The sequence below is a fragment of the Macaca nemestrina genome, chromosome 9 (genome assembly GCF_043159975.1).
Source record: "Macaca nemestrina isolate mMacNem1 chromosome 9, mMacNem.hap1, whole genome shotgun sequence".
Classification (NCBI taxonomy): domain Eukaryota; kingdom Metazoa; phylum Chordata; class Mammalia; order Primates; family Cercopithecidae; genus Macaca; species Macaca nemestrina.
In genome coordinates this window covers 27,147,326-27,164,129 of record NC_092133.1, presented here as the reverse complement: position 1 = coordinate 27,164,129, position 16,804 = coordinate 27,147,326, and positions in this window count along the sequence as shown.

Below are 16,804 nucleotides of genomic sequence, written 5' to 3'. Positions count from 1 at the left end.
TTACATTGATGGACTTTTACAATAAACCTCTAGATGATTATTATTATTCCCATTTTACAGATGAGTAAACTTGGCTCAGCTAAAATAAATCATTGACTCGGGGATTGAAGCTAGTAACTTGAAACCAGGTTTGAGATTTTGCTATTTCAACACATTCATAACATCAAGGTTTTTCCTTAACCTTATTGTGGTGTTAGAGACTACATATGGTCCTTTACCTGGACTGATCTCTCATGTTTCTCTAAACCCCCTTTGTTTGTTAAGTCATTACACAATTTGAAGGATTTGACATTGTACAATGTCATCTACCCATCAAATAATGCAACCTTGTCTCCATTTTTTAATTGTTTTGTCTCTCAATAGAGTTTTAATTTTTCTCCATGTAGGTAGAGTTTTAATTTTTCTCCACAATATATTAATTTATATTTAAACTTTTTAAAAAGCATTATGGGTTTTTCTCTTATAGTTTCTAATTCATTACAAATATTTGAAAGACCCATGTGTTTTGTTTATTCATATATAATTGGTTATTTCAATTAAACATCTTTTTGTTTTATGTTTAATTTACTTCATTATGGTTAACTTTTTAAAATTTTGTTTGGCCTTAGTTTATTCTACTCTTTAATTGAAAAACAGAATAAAACAAATTTCTTGTCTTGTTGTAAATAATTGCATGCTCTTATTAAAAAATACAAATGCTGCAATCAAACAACAAAATAAAAGAATAAAAGCAAATTTAAATCCCACCAGTCAGAAAGAGATAAGCTTGAAAAGCATTGTGGTACATTATAATATAAATTTCTTCACTTTCAAAAAATATTGTTTAGAGACAGGGTGGTCTTACTCTGTTGCCCAGGCTGGAGTGCAGTGGTATGATCATGGCTCACTGTGGCTTCAAACTCCTGGGCTCAAAGAAACCGCCACCCCCGCCACCTCAGCTTACCAAGCAGCTGGGACCACACGTGTGTGCCATCATACTCTGCTAGTTGTTTTGTTGTGTTGGTTATTTTATTTTATTTTATTTTATTTTATTTTATTTTATTTTATTGGTAGCAATGGAGGTCACACTATGTTTCTAGGCTGGTTCCAAACTGCTGATGTTATGCCCAGACCGTTTATTCCCCGAAGAAGACCACCAGAGTCCAGAGTCAAAGCTAAGCAGCAAGGATCTTTACTACAGGTTCGAACCTGGAGCTCTCACTTGCTCGTGAAACGAGACGGGCAGGAGAGCTCCCCCACTGAGCTCCGAACAATGTTATATAGTCTAAGGAAAGTAGGCATAGAATCATTATACAAATTAGAGGTATGATTGGCTGGAGTTTGAACAAAGCGATTTGGCAAACTATGATTGGTTCCCGCCATTTCTGATATTTCAGTACAACCCTTGAGGCAGAAGAGCAGTTTTACACAAAGGCAGTTAATTATATTGCATCAGGTTGCACGACCAGTTTATGGCTATCTTGCTTAAACACACCTTGTGACCTGGCTATCTTACTTAAACATTCCTTGTGACCTGGCCTCAGAAAGAAAAACATGTACTTACAGAACTTACGAAACCTCTGGTACGTGCAGAGATTAGAAAGCAGAACAAAGAGTTTGGCAACATCGGGGGGGGGGGGGGAAGGGAGGGTACGCATTTTTGTATCTTTGTGTCCTTTCACTGACCTCAAGCAATCCTCTCACTGTGACCTTCCAAATGTGCTGGGATTACAGGTGTAAGCCACCATGCCTGGCCTTTGTCCTCTTCAAAAAAATCTCTGTTTTATAGTTTGAATGTCTCCCCCAAACATTCATGTATTGAAAACAACCCCCAGTGCAAGTGTTGAGAGGTAAGGCCTCTCAACACAATGAGGCGATTAGGTCATGAGGACTCTATTCTCATGAATGGGTTAATGTCTACCTTTATCTTGGGAGCTGGTTAGTTATCACAAGAATGGGCCTGTTATAAAAATGAGTTCAGTCCCATCTTGCTCCTTTATGGTCTAGTGCTCTCTTGCCCTATTCCCTCCCACTATAGGATGAGACAGAAGGCCCTCATCAGGTGTGGACCCCTTAACATTGGACTTTCCAGCCTTTAGAACTGTAAGAAATAATTTTGTTTTCTTTATAAATTACCCAATCTGTGGTATGCTGGATAGCAACACACAATGGACTAAGATGGGGTGCTCATGAGGTGTTTGTATTTTCTTTTTTTTCCTTTAATTTCTTCTTGCAAAATTGGAATAGTTTAGCTTATACAACTATATCTTCCTATGTTTATCATTTTTCCATGACACTCAAATGTAACTTTAATGGCTACATATTTTAGCATATGTATTTACCAAAACACAATAGCTAGAGTGAGTTGAATGGTGACCATGACAAACAATATTTCTAGCTGAGTCCCTGAAACCTGTGAACATTGCCTTATTTGGAAAAAGGGCCTTTACAGATGTAATTAAGTTCAGGATCTTGTGAGAAGAAGATTATCATGGGTCCTAACTCTAAGAGATGTCCTTATAAAAGGCACACAGAGGAGACAAACAGAGATGAGGAGAAGACAACGAGACCTCAGAGCCAGAGACTGGAATGATGTGGCCACAAAAGTGTGAACAGTTTGAGATGATTTTCAGGGAAGTTGTAGTAATTGTATTTCCAAAAGCCTATGATGAACCCACCCTTCCACTGTCATCTTGCCCAAAGCATGTATAACAATCTATATAAATGTATAACAATATAATTTTATAGACTTGATAGGAGACAAACACCTTGATATTTGAATTTGGAATATATAGATTAGTGACATATTTGAACAGAGTTTCATAAGCTTATCAATTATATTTCTTTTTTGAAATTTTCTTTAAATATACAATTTTTCTTTTGGGTTGTTTATGCAAGAGCTCTTTATTTATTAGTGTACCTTGCCTTTAAAAATTTTACAAATTTGCTTTGCTGGTATTTCATTTGCCTTTCCATTTTATCCATTTTATCACAATTTGTAATGCATAAATTTTATTTTCCTTCTTAATGTTGTCAAATATTATGTTTCCCCATTACATATATAAAATTATATTTCCCCATTTTACATATATAATTATATTTCCTCATTATATATTTACATATTATATATTTCATATATATTATATGATATGTAAATATATATATAAATATATATAATATATATTTAATAATAATAATTTAAGAGTAATGTATAAATATATTTTATATATAAATTATATATTATATAAATATACAAATATATTTAATTTAATAATATAAAACTATATTATTGTTTTTTTTTTTTTTTTTTTTTTTTTTTTTTTGAGACGGAGTCTCGCTCTGTCGCCCAGGCTGGAGTGCAGTGGCGCGATCTCGGCTCACTGCAAGCTCCGCCTCCCGGGTTCACGCCATTCTCCTGCCTCAGCCTCCCGAGTAGCTGGGACTACAGGCGCCCACAACCGCGCCCGGCTAATTTTTTGTATTTTTAGTAGAGACGGGGTTTCACCGTGGTCTCGATCTCCTGACCTTGTGATCCGCCCTCCTGGGCCTCCCAAAGTGCTGGGATTACAGGCGTGAGCCACCGCGCCCGGCTATTGTTATATTTATAATTATAATTATAATAATTATATTCCCCTATTATATATTAAATGTTATATATTTGATATATTACATATTAAATATATATAACATAAATATATATTTCATATGTACTATATAATATGTATTTCATATGTTTCATATATTATATTAAATATATAATTTATTATATTAAATATATAATTATTAAATATATACTAAATATATATTAAATATCTTAAATTTATAATATCTACTATAATATATTATAAATTTAATATATTTGATATAATTATATATTTAATATATAATGGGGGAATATAATTATATAATTTATATATTATATAAATGTTATATAATATATATACACACACAGATATATATTTTACTTGTTACTATCACATCTTGCTGTTACACATATCTTGATCCCAAAAAGTGAGATTGAAACATAACAGGCAAATATATTAATATAGTAATAGGCTGAAAAATTATACATTTGCATAATAAGCTGGTTTTGGCTGAAAAAGAGGGGAGGAAGTTTATAGGTACTAGGAAGCGGTATGGCAAACCAAATGAGACAGCATATTGTTCACCTTATTCCCAGTCTAATCATGAGCCCTGTTAAAGGAAGAGTTGCAGCCAACAGCCAGAATTTCTGTTTACATGTAGGTCTTATATTGAGATATGCAAACACAAGTGAAATAGCCTGTGGAAAAGAGATGGTTCTCCATTTGCAGCATGGAAATTTGCAGCCTCTGGCACCTTGAGAGCCAACTGCTTGGGCACATCAGAAGACAGGTCTCCAGATAGATATGTTGGCATTCTCTAGGATACTGTAGAAATAGTAGCCCTGCCGTGCCATGTTCCAGTGAGTTCTTGGTTATTAGGGATCATTTGGGGACAAGGGAACACTGACTGACATCAGAAAGGGAGACAGGAAGATGCCCTGTGAGATATGTGTTGACAAGCCCTCATCAATACGTGTCTATGATTTTCAAACATGTCTGTGTGGGATTTTCTAGGAAGCCTGAGTTCCTATGGAGACAGGGAGAGGCAAGAGCGAACAAAATTTGAGTCAGTATATCCCCATATGAACCCACAAGCTGGTGAGCCCCTAGGAAAACTTGGCCTACATGAACATCATTGTTCCATGGAGTCCTTTCAAACCCCACTGATATGAGGAAAATAGAAGTTTCTCCTGTATTGGCGTATACCCTGTAACACTGTCCTAACAAAAGGTGAGGGGTTGGTATTGAACTACTAATATCTCTAACTCCCCCATCCAAAAATAAAGGAAGGACTATAAAAGATCCAGGTATAGAAATCTGAGGTCCTGATACAAATACTTACACAGAAAAATGAGTGTTATACCAACTCGTTGAATTTTGGTGGGAGGACAGATAATTCCATATATCAAGGCTTATCTCTCTATACTTTCTTACATGCTTCCTACATTTTACTCAAATTTTATTCAAAAAGGACTAATTTCCTCATGGACCACCTGTGGTAGGCAGAATTCTAAAGAAGTCTTCCCACTCCCACCAAGATTCCTGCCCGCTATTTATTCAAACACTAATTAGGTACCTCTGTGAAAAAACTGCAGATGAAATGACAATTACTAGTCATCTGATTTAAAAATAGGGAGATGAGGCCGGGCGCGGTGGCTCAAGCCTGTAATCCCAGCACTTTGGGAGGTCGAGACGGGCGGATCACGAGGTCAGGAGATCGAGACCATCCTGGATAACACGGTGAAACCCCGTCTCTACTAAAAAAATACAAAAAACTAGCCGGGCGAGGTGGCGGGTGCCTGTAGTCCCAGCTACTTGGGAGGCTGAGGCAGGAGAATGGCGTAAACCCGGGAGGCGAAGCTTGCAGTGAGCTGAGATCCGGCCACTGCACTCCAGCCTGGGCAACAGAGCGAGACTCCGTCTCAAAAAAAAAAAAAAAAATAGGGAGATGACCCTGGTTTATCCAGATGAACATAATGTAATCACAGGAGCCCTTAAAAGCGGAATGGGAGGTAAAAGAGGAAGATTCAACACATGAAGCGGACTGAACTCACCAACCCACCACTGCCGGAGGGAGACCATATGACAAGTATGAGATTGCTATTGGAAAGGGGTCCCAATCCAGACCCCAAGAGAGGGTTCTTGGATCTCATGTAAGAAAGAATTCAAGGCAAATCCGTAAAGTGAAAGCAAGTTTATCAAGAAAGGAAATGAATAAAAGAATGGCTACTCCACAGGCAGAGCAGCACCCTGGGCCACTGGTTGCCCATTTTTACGGTTATTTCTTGATTATATGCTAAACAAGGGGTGGGTTATTTATGAGTTTCCTAGGAAAGGGTTGGACAGTTTCCAGAACTGGGGGTTCCTTCTCGTTTTAGACCATATAGGGTAACTTCCTGAGGTTGCCATGGCATTTGTAAACTGTCATGGTGCTGATGGGAGTGTCTCTTAGCATGCTAATGCATATAATTAGTGTATAGTGAGCAGTGAGGAGAACTAGAGATCACTCTCATTGCCATCTTGGTTTTGGTGGGTTTTGACCAGCTTCTTTATGACACAGACTGTTTTATCAGCAAGGTCTCTACGACCTGCATCTTGTATTGATCTCCTCTCTCATCCTGTGACTAGGAATGCCTTAACCTCCTGAGAATGCAGCCCAGTAGGTCTCAGACAGTCCCTATTCAAGATGGAGTTGCTCTGGTTCAGACACCTCTGACAAGAGGAATGCAGGCAGCCGCCAAGTGTAAAAACTGGGCCACACCAGTGTCAGTGTATTAGTCTGTTTTCATGCTGCTGATAAAGACATACCCAAGACTGGGCAATTTACAGAAGAAAGAGGTTTAATTGAACTTACAGTTCTTGTGGCTGGGGAAGCCTCACAATCATGCCAAAAGGCAAGGAGGAGCAAGTCACATCTTACACAGATGGTGACAGGCAAAGAATGAGAAAGCTTGTGCAGGGGAACGCCTCTGTTTAAAACCATCAGTTCTCATGAAATTTATTTACAATCAAGAGAAGAGCATGGGAAAGACTTGTCCCCATGATTCAATTACCCCCCACTGGGTCCCTCCCATAACACATAGGAATTCAAGATGAGATTTGGGTGGGGACACAGCCAAACCATACCACTCAGCAAGGGAAGAGCAGCCTCGGTCTTACAACTGCAAGTAACTGAATCTGGGCAACAACCTGAATGAGGCCTGAAGTGGATACAAGCCCAGATCCTCCAGAAAAGAACACACCCCTGCTGACACCTTGCCATTGGCTTTGTAAGACTGTAAGCAGAGTGCCCAGATGCTAAGCTAAGTGATGCTGCATCCAGATTTCTGACCTAACAATTGTGAGGTGATAAACAGGTATTGTTTTAAGCCACTAAATTTGTGGTAAGTCGTTATGGCAACAATAGGAATTGAATAGATCGCTCTCATTTATACACTGCTTTATTATTCTTGGTGTATTTTGCTTTGTAAAGCTGGGATACTTCTGCATCTTTCCCTTGCCCCTCCACAGTCTGAGATGGAATAAAAGTGGGACACAACCCCTTTTTCTTTTTTCTTCTTCTCATGTCCCCCTGATCACAAAACCCACACCACTACCTTACTGATGCTGTAGCCGCTCACACCGAGGCTTTAGTCATACATACAAAGAAAAATAGCCGTTCTTCAGTGTTCTTATAGTGTTTTACTTAAACATTTCCAGAAACCGGCCTCAGGAGATTCAAATATGGAACCAAGTTACGGAGTGTCCCACATCCAACAGATGTGCTGAACAATTCATTGGCAGCCTTATTGCCTCCAGTCGGACCACCAGGTTGCCCATTACCCAATATGACCATGGCAACCAGATATGCAAACCTGCATACTCCACCCCTAATGTCAATTCCTGCACTTTGCCTCATATAAAAAGCCCTACATGCTCTTTCTGGGGAGCCAGCCAGAGAATCCTTCCATCTCTGCCATCTCCCGTGCACTCGAGCACAAGCCCCAAAATAAAGACTTGTCTGGGAAACCTTCTTGGCCTCTTGTTAATTTCAGTCACATGGGAAGCCTAAGAGCCTGTGGTCGGTGACAAATTTACTCAAAGCTCACCTTCCCTTCAAGGCAACACCATTCCTACCACTCTCATAAAGTCTTTATAAACCTGAGAGCTCTCACCTCCGCCATGTCCCCTCCTCCCTAAAATACTTTATACTTCTCTCAAAACACTTACTCTATTTAATGAGTAATATAGTTATTTAAGCACAAACTATTATGTCCCCTCTAAATTAAAACTTATGGAAGGCAGCCTTAATTTCCGTGTTAGCCCGTTTTTTCTGTGTCACAAAAAATTCCAATATCTTAGTGGCTTATAACATTCAAAGCATTTATTCTTCTGCTCTTGCTCTGCAGGTTAAGCACAAATTAACTGATCTAGTTTGAGCTCTGCTGGGCAGATGTGCCACAGCATGCCCATCCAGCTGTGCTTGGATGCAATCTAAGGGTTGGGCTTAGATGTGCTCCATGTATCTTCCTATTTGGGCAGAAAGGGAAGTACGTAGGCAACCTGCTTTACATGGCAGATCAAGAAATAAAAGAGGGGACTAACCACGGAAGCACATTGTAAGCTTTTGCTTCTATCACATTCATTAACAACGTATTTGCCAAAGGAAGTCTCATGGCCCAGACCAAAGTGAAGGAAGGATACATTCACCCACCACAGATCATAGCAATAGGGTAGACTTATAACTCTGTTACAAGAAAGTGAAAAATTGGAAACTATAATTCAATTCACCTAGGTATTCTTCATGATGATATTCTTATCCTCCCCTTATCTAATATAAACAAAATGTTTAGCACATTGTCTTCTGTGTGTTAGGTGGTTGTCATGACATTGATTTACCGTCCCTCCTTGGCCATACTACAAGAGAGTTGTTCCCTTCCTGGTCATTCAAACACATGTTCCCTTTTATCATTCTCATAAATGCACTTGCCTATGTTCAATTTAGCAGTTGGTTCATTTATCATTTTTTAAACATTATTTTCCACATGTATTTTTTAGCTCCCTGGATAAGTCATGAATTCCTCAAGGAGAAACTACTTCATTTACTTACTCTAAGGCTCCTACACAGTGTTTAGTTGAGGGCTGAATAAAGTAAATGCGCAATAAATGCCAGATGACTGCTATTTCCCATTAAAAATGATAAGACTTCTTCTTTGGGAATTTTCAGAATGTGATGCCCATCTTTCTATACAGAAAACATCAATGGTACTCAGCTTATTACAAACCTGAGTGCCAGCCTTAGTTACATTTTATTTAAAGAGGAATAATGGTACATAAATTCTCTCACAGAGCATTGAGAAGCTGATGTATGACATTTTCTGTCAATCTGGGCTTGTTCTATCAGGGTAACTGACACTGTTCTTGAAATTCCTGTGGATAAAGTGCACATCTGTGCTGTTGGGGGAATTGAAGGAATTCCTCTTTGTTTGTAACAAGTTATTGTTGATAATCTAAAGCTACTATTTGTGTGGTTGCTGGATACTGGTGTTGAGTGTTTAGAGGAATACAAGGCATGAAGAAGGCTTTGAGGTAGAAAGAGTGCCACTGCTGTACTGGATCACATTCTATAGGATAAAACTGCGGGCAGAGAAAGCTCTTCAATATACTCTTTTAGCTGTAAGGTAATATCACCTCCTTGACTTCATTATTATTCATAGATGTACCTCTGACAGGTTAACAAACCATTCTAAAAAACTTTGGCATTGTAAGTCATGCTATTAAGAAGAACCATGACATTAGAAATTAGAACGAACAAGTTTCCTAAGAATTTCCAGCTGGTTTTATCCCAGAGCAGTTACAGGAGACTCTGAGGCATGCTCTGGCTTCATCATAAGATCAGTTGACACCAGAGTCATTGGCAAAAATAATCACTTTGGCATGTATACAAAAAACAAATGATTGTCTGTGAACCAGAGGAGCAGAATCACATGGGCTTAATGCTCTCAACGATACTTAAATGCCTCGTGCTCAAACTAACTTAAGGAGACCCTAACACTGTAACATCACTATACAGTCCTGCAGCTACTACAGAAACAGAAAGAGAGAGACTTTTAATGAATGACTGCCTGCCTACCAAAGTAAAGACTTCAACATGGCTGAAATTCCATAGCATCATTATTTTTGCAGATTCTAGAAATCATGCTAGAAAGTGTACACAGCCGAAACTGCCTTTGCAAAATTATGACACTAAAAGAAATCTGACATAGTCGACTCCATTTTGCTTCTAACTTCTAAGCTGTCCCTGGTCATTCCTGGGTGTAGAACAAGCTAACTTTGAGAGGAGAAATTTAGTTTATAGTTTAACCTTAATGCAATGATGCTAATAACCTTACCCAAAACTAAACTTCCTGTATAAAACCTATGAAAGGCCACAGGTTAGAATTATGAGAGGGGCCTGAATTCTGCTAAGGTATAGGCATAAAGGATAGCCAGCCATTGTTCTGCAGGTCACAAAATTTGTAACGTTCCCAATTATTCCTGTAGATAACATCATTATTGTAAAACCTAAGATTGGCCTTTTGAGATGTCTTTTTAGACTTCTGCATTTCTGAAGATCAGCTGACTCTACTCTGGCTGCAACTCCTGACTCAACATGTCCTGTGGCCTCCATCCAGAGGCAGAAGCATTGCACGAGGACCATTTTCCGCACTGCCTACAATTTCATTCCCAATCAATCAGCATTTCCCACTCCCTAGCCCCCTGCCCATCAAACTATCCTTGAAAAACCCTAACCTCTGTGCCTTTGGGGGGGCTGGTTTAAGTGGTAACTCCATCACCCACAAGGCCAGACTTGCATCAGTTAAACTCTTTACTACAAAGCCACAATCTCAGTGAATTGATTTTGTCTATGTAATGGTCAGGAAGAACTCATCAGGTGATTACAGGACTTTATATCACAAATATTCCATTTAAGTCATGGCAGTACACTGACTTTGGGCAAATCAGTTTATCTTTTGAGGCCTTCATTGTCTCACCTATAAAATGTAAACAAATTTTACCTACCCTCTTTATTTGCTAAAGTAGTTGTGAGGGTTGCGTGGTATCATATTTTGAAATGGTCCTGTAATTTAGAAATAATCATATAGAAAGAGATCAATGATTAATATGCTGCATTTATAGGGGAGGCAACAGGGGTTCAGAGAACCTAACTGACTTTCCGAAAGCAATGAGTTATTACCGATCAGTACTTATGGGATAATGAACATAACAATAGCAATAAACATAGCTAGTACTTACTGAGAATTTACTGTGTGATAACCACTATTTCAAGCATTCTGTATGTTTATATATGTAGTCCTTTCTGAAACAAACTATGAAGTAGCTACTCATTTTTTCAGGTGAGCAATATCAGAGAGAGATTTAACTAACTTGTCTGAGGTTATACAATTAGCAAATGGTAGGGCCAGTATTTCAACCCAGGAGTCTAGGTTCAGAGTCTATATTTACAGAACAAGTTACAATCATATATATGTTTTTTGCAGATATGAAAGATCTGCTTTCAATCAATTCCCTAGTTAATTGAGCCTCAGTGATGAACATTACGATAATACTTGCCACTTTCTGAAAGCCTCATAAGTAAATGTAATCATTTTCTAATCTTGAGGAAGTTGTTCTTTTTTGTCTAGGTCTTCGCATGTAGATATGGTGATGGTATTGGTGTTTTACTTTGTTTTATTCTATTTCCTTTATGGTTCTGTCCACCAATTTGTTGTGTATTATATCTGAGCCCCTTGATCTGTGAATCAGCCCAGCTGAACTCTTATGTCTTGCGCCATAACACACTTTAGAAATGAAATCTCACCCCATGGCTTACATTTCAGTCCTGACTTTAAGTTAACTATCAGGCTAAACTTAGTAACAGTTCTAGCAATTACCCTCATTAAATATATGTATGGGCTTTCTAAGCAAGTCTTGATAATCTGCCCTCGGTGAAAATCATTGTTAGTCTTTTAAAAATGAAAAACTCTGTCTCTCTTTCTGTCTCTTTTTCTCTTTCCCTCTCTTTCTCTCTCACACACACAAATATACATGCTCACACAGAGAAAATGTCTAAAGTGTCTTGCCTTTTGATTATAAAAAAATGGACTTTGTCCTACAGACCAAAGTCTAACTTAGTTACTAAACATTTAAAATACCATATTCTTGGTATTGAATGAAAAGCTCCCAAAATTTAGTCCATGATAGTTCATTGCCAAAATAAAGAAGAGAAAAGGTAAAGCCAGAGTGAAACAGTTCTGCACAGTTGCTTAAAAGCTGAAGATTATCTGGGGATCATTATAGGATTTAGTGTCTGTTTTATCTACACACATATGGATTACACAATTACACATGGATTACAAAAAGTCAACTGTATAGTAGTTAATTCCTCTGATGCTGTATTGTTAGGGTTGGTAGTTAGGTAGACATGAGCAGTGTGGGAGACGGTCTCCCCCACCAGAAATGTCAGGCAACCATCAGGTGATGGCCAGTTAAACTGTCTCTCTAAAATAACTGGTTCCCTGTCAGTGTCAGGGAAAAGAAGTCTCCCAATGGATAGAAAACAGCTGAAGCTGGTGATCAGCAGCTTCCCAACAAGATCTCAGGATTTGGGCAAGTGGGCTCAAGTATGCACACTAAGACGCAAAACGGTGGAGTTTAACTGGTATATGCCCTTCCTCTAGGAACACTTGACTGGTAAGGGAAAAACACCTCAAAGGAGTATGCACACAACTTCAGTAAACACACTGTGAATGGGACCCCTCTCAAGTGCAGACCACTTGCTCCAAGGAAAAATCAAGGGAGGAGAGATGCAAAATCCTGAAATCATACCAATATCTAAAACTCCTAGTCAAAGGTCAAACAGGGCACTTGGATCTCTCAACTTGCCCCACTGGCCCCTTTCCAAGTGTATTTTGCTTCCTTTTTCCTGCTCCAAAACTTAATAAACTCTTATTCCTGTTCAAAAACTTGCCTCGGTCTCTCACTCTGCCTTACGCCCCTCAGATGAATTCTTTCCTCTGAAGAGGCGAGAATCAAGTTGCTGCAGACCCATATGAATTCATTGGTGCCAACAGTATCACAGGCTGGGCTCCTGATACCTATGTTATGTAACTATATAGAGAGAATTATGTTATATAAATATGACTGCTAATATTTTGTTTGACAAATGGTGGAAACATGTGTATCAAAGTGACACCAAATGGCTACTTTGCAGATTAGCCGCAAGAATCCTTTGCATAGGGGCACCATTGTACAGGTACACAAATCTGTAATTTCCTTAGTTTTTTTTTTTAAGTTTTTGTAGAAAGCCCACATATGCCAAGCTTGCTACTATGCCTAGCAAGCTTGGCATATGTGGGCTTTCTACAGAAACTGTAGTAAACTGCTGACTTTACAAAGCCAACTTATTTCCCCTTCCTTTTTGCTACAAGATTATAGCTTTTATTTGAGGAATCACCTCTCCCCAGTTGTATGTGGTTTTGGTGCAACTTCTAGCCAGGTTGACTTTCATGTATTTTGGTGACATGCGTCAGGTCAGGCTGACTCTTTTTCTCTGAAATTTGTCTCTTCAGAAGAATAATACAAGCACGGCAAATGTGTAGAGTTGATCAGTCCCAGCTGTGGAGATCTCAGTGTACTTTCCATTTTAAGGCTTGTTACCTCTACCTAGATTTTGTGCTTTCTAAAAATAAAAACAAGTATTTCATTAACTATCTTATCTCACATGTTTTTGTTAAATTAAAAAAAAATCCAGATTTAGTAAGGAGAGACTTTATTCAAAATGTTTATTGCAGTGAAGGATAGAGGAAGAGAAAGGGTTAATGTAATATGAGGAGGGGCTCTGTTGCAATAAAGAGAAGGCTCTGACCAAAAGATCTGCAAGAATTCTCAAAGGTTAGGAAAAAAGAGTTTTTCTTTTAAATGGAGGAGTAAACAAGGTTAAACAACCCAGATAAGGGAAAGTAGGGTGAGAGGGTGGCTTGATGAAGAGTAGAAGAGAGAATGTTTTGCCCTGAGGCTAGCCTATTCTTAGAGGTCTATTAAGGAGTTGTTTGCTGCCTTAGGCTGACAATAGGACGAACTTCAGGGGGCCTAGGGGAAAGAGACAAACTCAACCAAAGTTTGGTTAACAAACATGTTGTTGAAATTGATCAGTGGGAACAGTTGGTTCAGCTAATTATTTATGAAAGTAAAAAAAAAAAAAAGAAGAAGGAATTTGTAGGTCTATAAAAGGTCTTACCATAGGTAAACAAAGGGGGTGTCCATGAATCATATTTAAGTCATGTGGTGAAGGGTGGTTCCTTGAAGCTGTCTCCCAGAACACAAAAGATTTGGAGGATTTCTTAAACATTGTCGTGTTCAGGATCCCAGGGTTACAGTAAAGTTTAACATTGACCATTTATATTGTTGGCAACAAAAGAATATGAAATAATGTACCACTTCATTCCCCAAATGGTGTGATCTGAAGCTGCTTTTAACATTATATGTCATCTGATGCACGATGCAAGTAAAAGAAGAAAGAGAGGGAGGAAGGGAGAGTGGAAGGAAGTAAGGAAAAGAGAAAGACAAACAAGCTAACTCTATCCATATCATGAGAACTGGAGAGAATAGCAAGTCCACCGAAAACTCATACAAGAAAAGGGCATACTGCTCATAATCTAAAAACATGCAAACCTGGGTTAAATAGGGTCACAAATGACTGCTCGACATGTTTTATCCTCCCTGTGAAATCTTTGGAGATGTTTTCCCACCTCCCTACTGCATCACAGAGAAAGCCACTAAAGCCTGCCTTGCACACTAAATCTGGTGCAAGAACTGCATACACATGATGTAATGCATTGTCTCAAATGCCTCATCCTCCAAGATAAGAAAAAAAAAAAAAACATGAAATGTGAGCTAGATTAATAATAAAAAGAATTTTTTTTTTTTGTATTTTCTAGTCTTTGCTGTGAAGATTTTCACAGAGTTACCGCAAATTTCTCAGCATCATTTCAAATGTGAGGGCATGCTAGATAACCTCAAAGAATTCCTGATGGGCACACTGCATAATAATCCATAATCACTCCAGGAACAAAACAAAGTCCACTTAAAATGTCCTCTTATTTGAAGTAAAATGTATCACAGTACAACATATTCATTGCAAAAGACAAGAATACGTAAATCTCTTCCCCGTCCCTTTGACCATCATGGTTGATGCCCTTATTACAGCAATTGGTCAGCAAAGAGAAAACTTGGTAGTAATACGCAAAGAACCAACATTTAATACTGTTTTTTAACCGAAAGGAAAATACTGATACTTGACTTGAAATGCCTATAAGTTCCTCATTAGGATCTCAAAAATACGTTACAAATTGTCATTTTTCTTCTAGGACATGATTCAGTTGTTTCTGAATTGTAACTGATCATCACCCCTTTATGCCTATTTTATGGAGTGCCCTCATGAACAGCAATCTGCTTCTCTTAATAGCACCTTCTTTATAGAGCACATCGTTTCCATGTACCTGCTCTTGGACTGTGTGTTAAATCCAACTAAATCAATTTTAACAAGCCCCTTCTTCAATTGTGAAGAGGCAATTAGCACCCAGTGATGTCACCCAAATTCCCGTAATTATGAAGCAAATGTCTTCCATCTTTCTTTATAGTTTTAAAATTCTGACAACTTGGCATTGTTACTGATCCATTCGTGAATAGAATTTAATTTGTCTTTTTTTAAAACAGTCCCGTTTCCCCTAAGTTGCCTGAGTTATATAAGAAAATATCCTGACACCCAGAGAAATATCTATGAAATACCTCAGTTTTTATGATGCTCCTGTCTCAGAGGAATTCTCTATTAAGAAAGGGGTTGATTCTAAGAGAATATGGTGTCTAGTTGACAGAAATTTTCTGCTCCTTCTCTCATATTCTACCCTGATCTGTCTGCCTAAGTGTAAAATCTTCTCACTAGTTTCTTTTTTGGCTTTCTGGTTCTTTAATTTTGGTCTCATTACATTATGCTAATCTTCATCTTGCTGAATTTGTTGCCTATTAGACCACATGCTGAAATAATCAAAATCCCTCTGTGTTACAGAGTCACGATCTTTTTATTTCTCTCTTTGCTGAATGCCTCCTAGATCATTTCAGGATGCAGATCTTTCCAGTGACTAGAAGTCTCTCTTCCCATCCCAGCCTCTTCTATACCAAATACCTTAAGAATGGCAGTGAGCTGTTTGAAAATTTGATGCCTTTGATTATTTAAAAGAGACCTGTTCTCAAAGGTCCCCTTATTTCATAGAGGAGACAAAGTTGGTTTCAGTTTGGAAATGGATTTAAAGTTGTCTCAATTCTATGTCCAGGGAAAAAGGCCTATGTTATAAAAGCAGATCCATATATTTGTATATATGGTAATTTCACTGGAAGCTTCCATTTTTTTAATCATAGATAAATGACAACATGCCATGGCTTGCTTTCTATGTTTATTTTTATTATTTTCTTTTTTCTTTTCTTCTTTCCATTTTTTAAATAATAATAATAATAATTATTATTATTATTGAGACAGAGTCTCACTCTGTTGCCCAGGCTGGAGTACAGGGGCACAATCTTGGCTCACTGCAACCTCCGCCTCCCAGATTCAAGTGATTCTCCTGCCTCACCCTCCTGAGTAATTGGGATTACAGGCATGTGCCACCACACTTGGCTAATTTTTGTATTTTTAGTAGAGATGAGGTTTCACCATGCTGGCCAGGCTGGTCTCGAACTCCTGACCTCAGGTGATCCACCTATCTTGGCCTCCCAAAGTGCTGGGATTACAGGTGTGAGCCAACATGTCCAGCCTCTTTCTATTTTTAGAATGAGGAATGAAAGCTATCCTTTCTTTTCTTTGAAAAGCAATACTAAAAATATTTAAAATACTTTGATGCTTAGAAGAAAAGTAGAGAAAATGGTATTGCACATTTAAACATTATTAGACACTGAACACTTATTGTCATATATAAGCTGCAAGATGGAGGGAGGAGTAAAAAAAAAAAGAGTAAGATGACTTAACACTGTCCTACCTTCAATGATACAAATGATCTCATGGGAGAAAAAGAGAAAAACTTAAGAAACAGCATAGAGGTCCTTTTGAAAAACTTAAGAATGTTTAGAAATTCCTTGGGTTAACTAATGAAAGGCAAGGGCAGCTAGCTTGTGAACAATTTCCTGAGCAATGTTGTTCCGTGTGTTTACTAGGCTTCCAAACCTGAAAT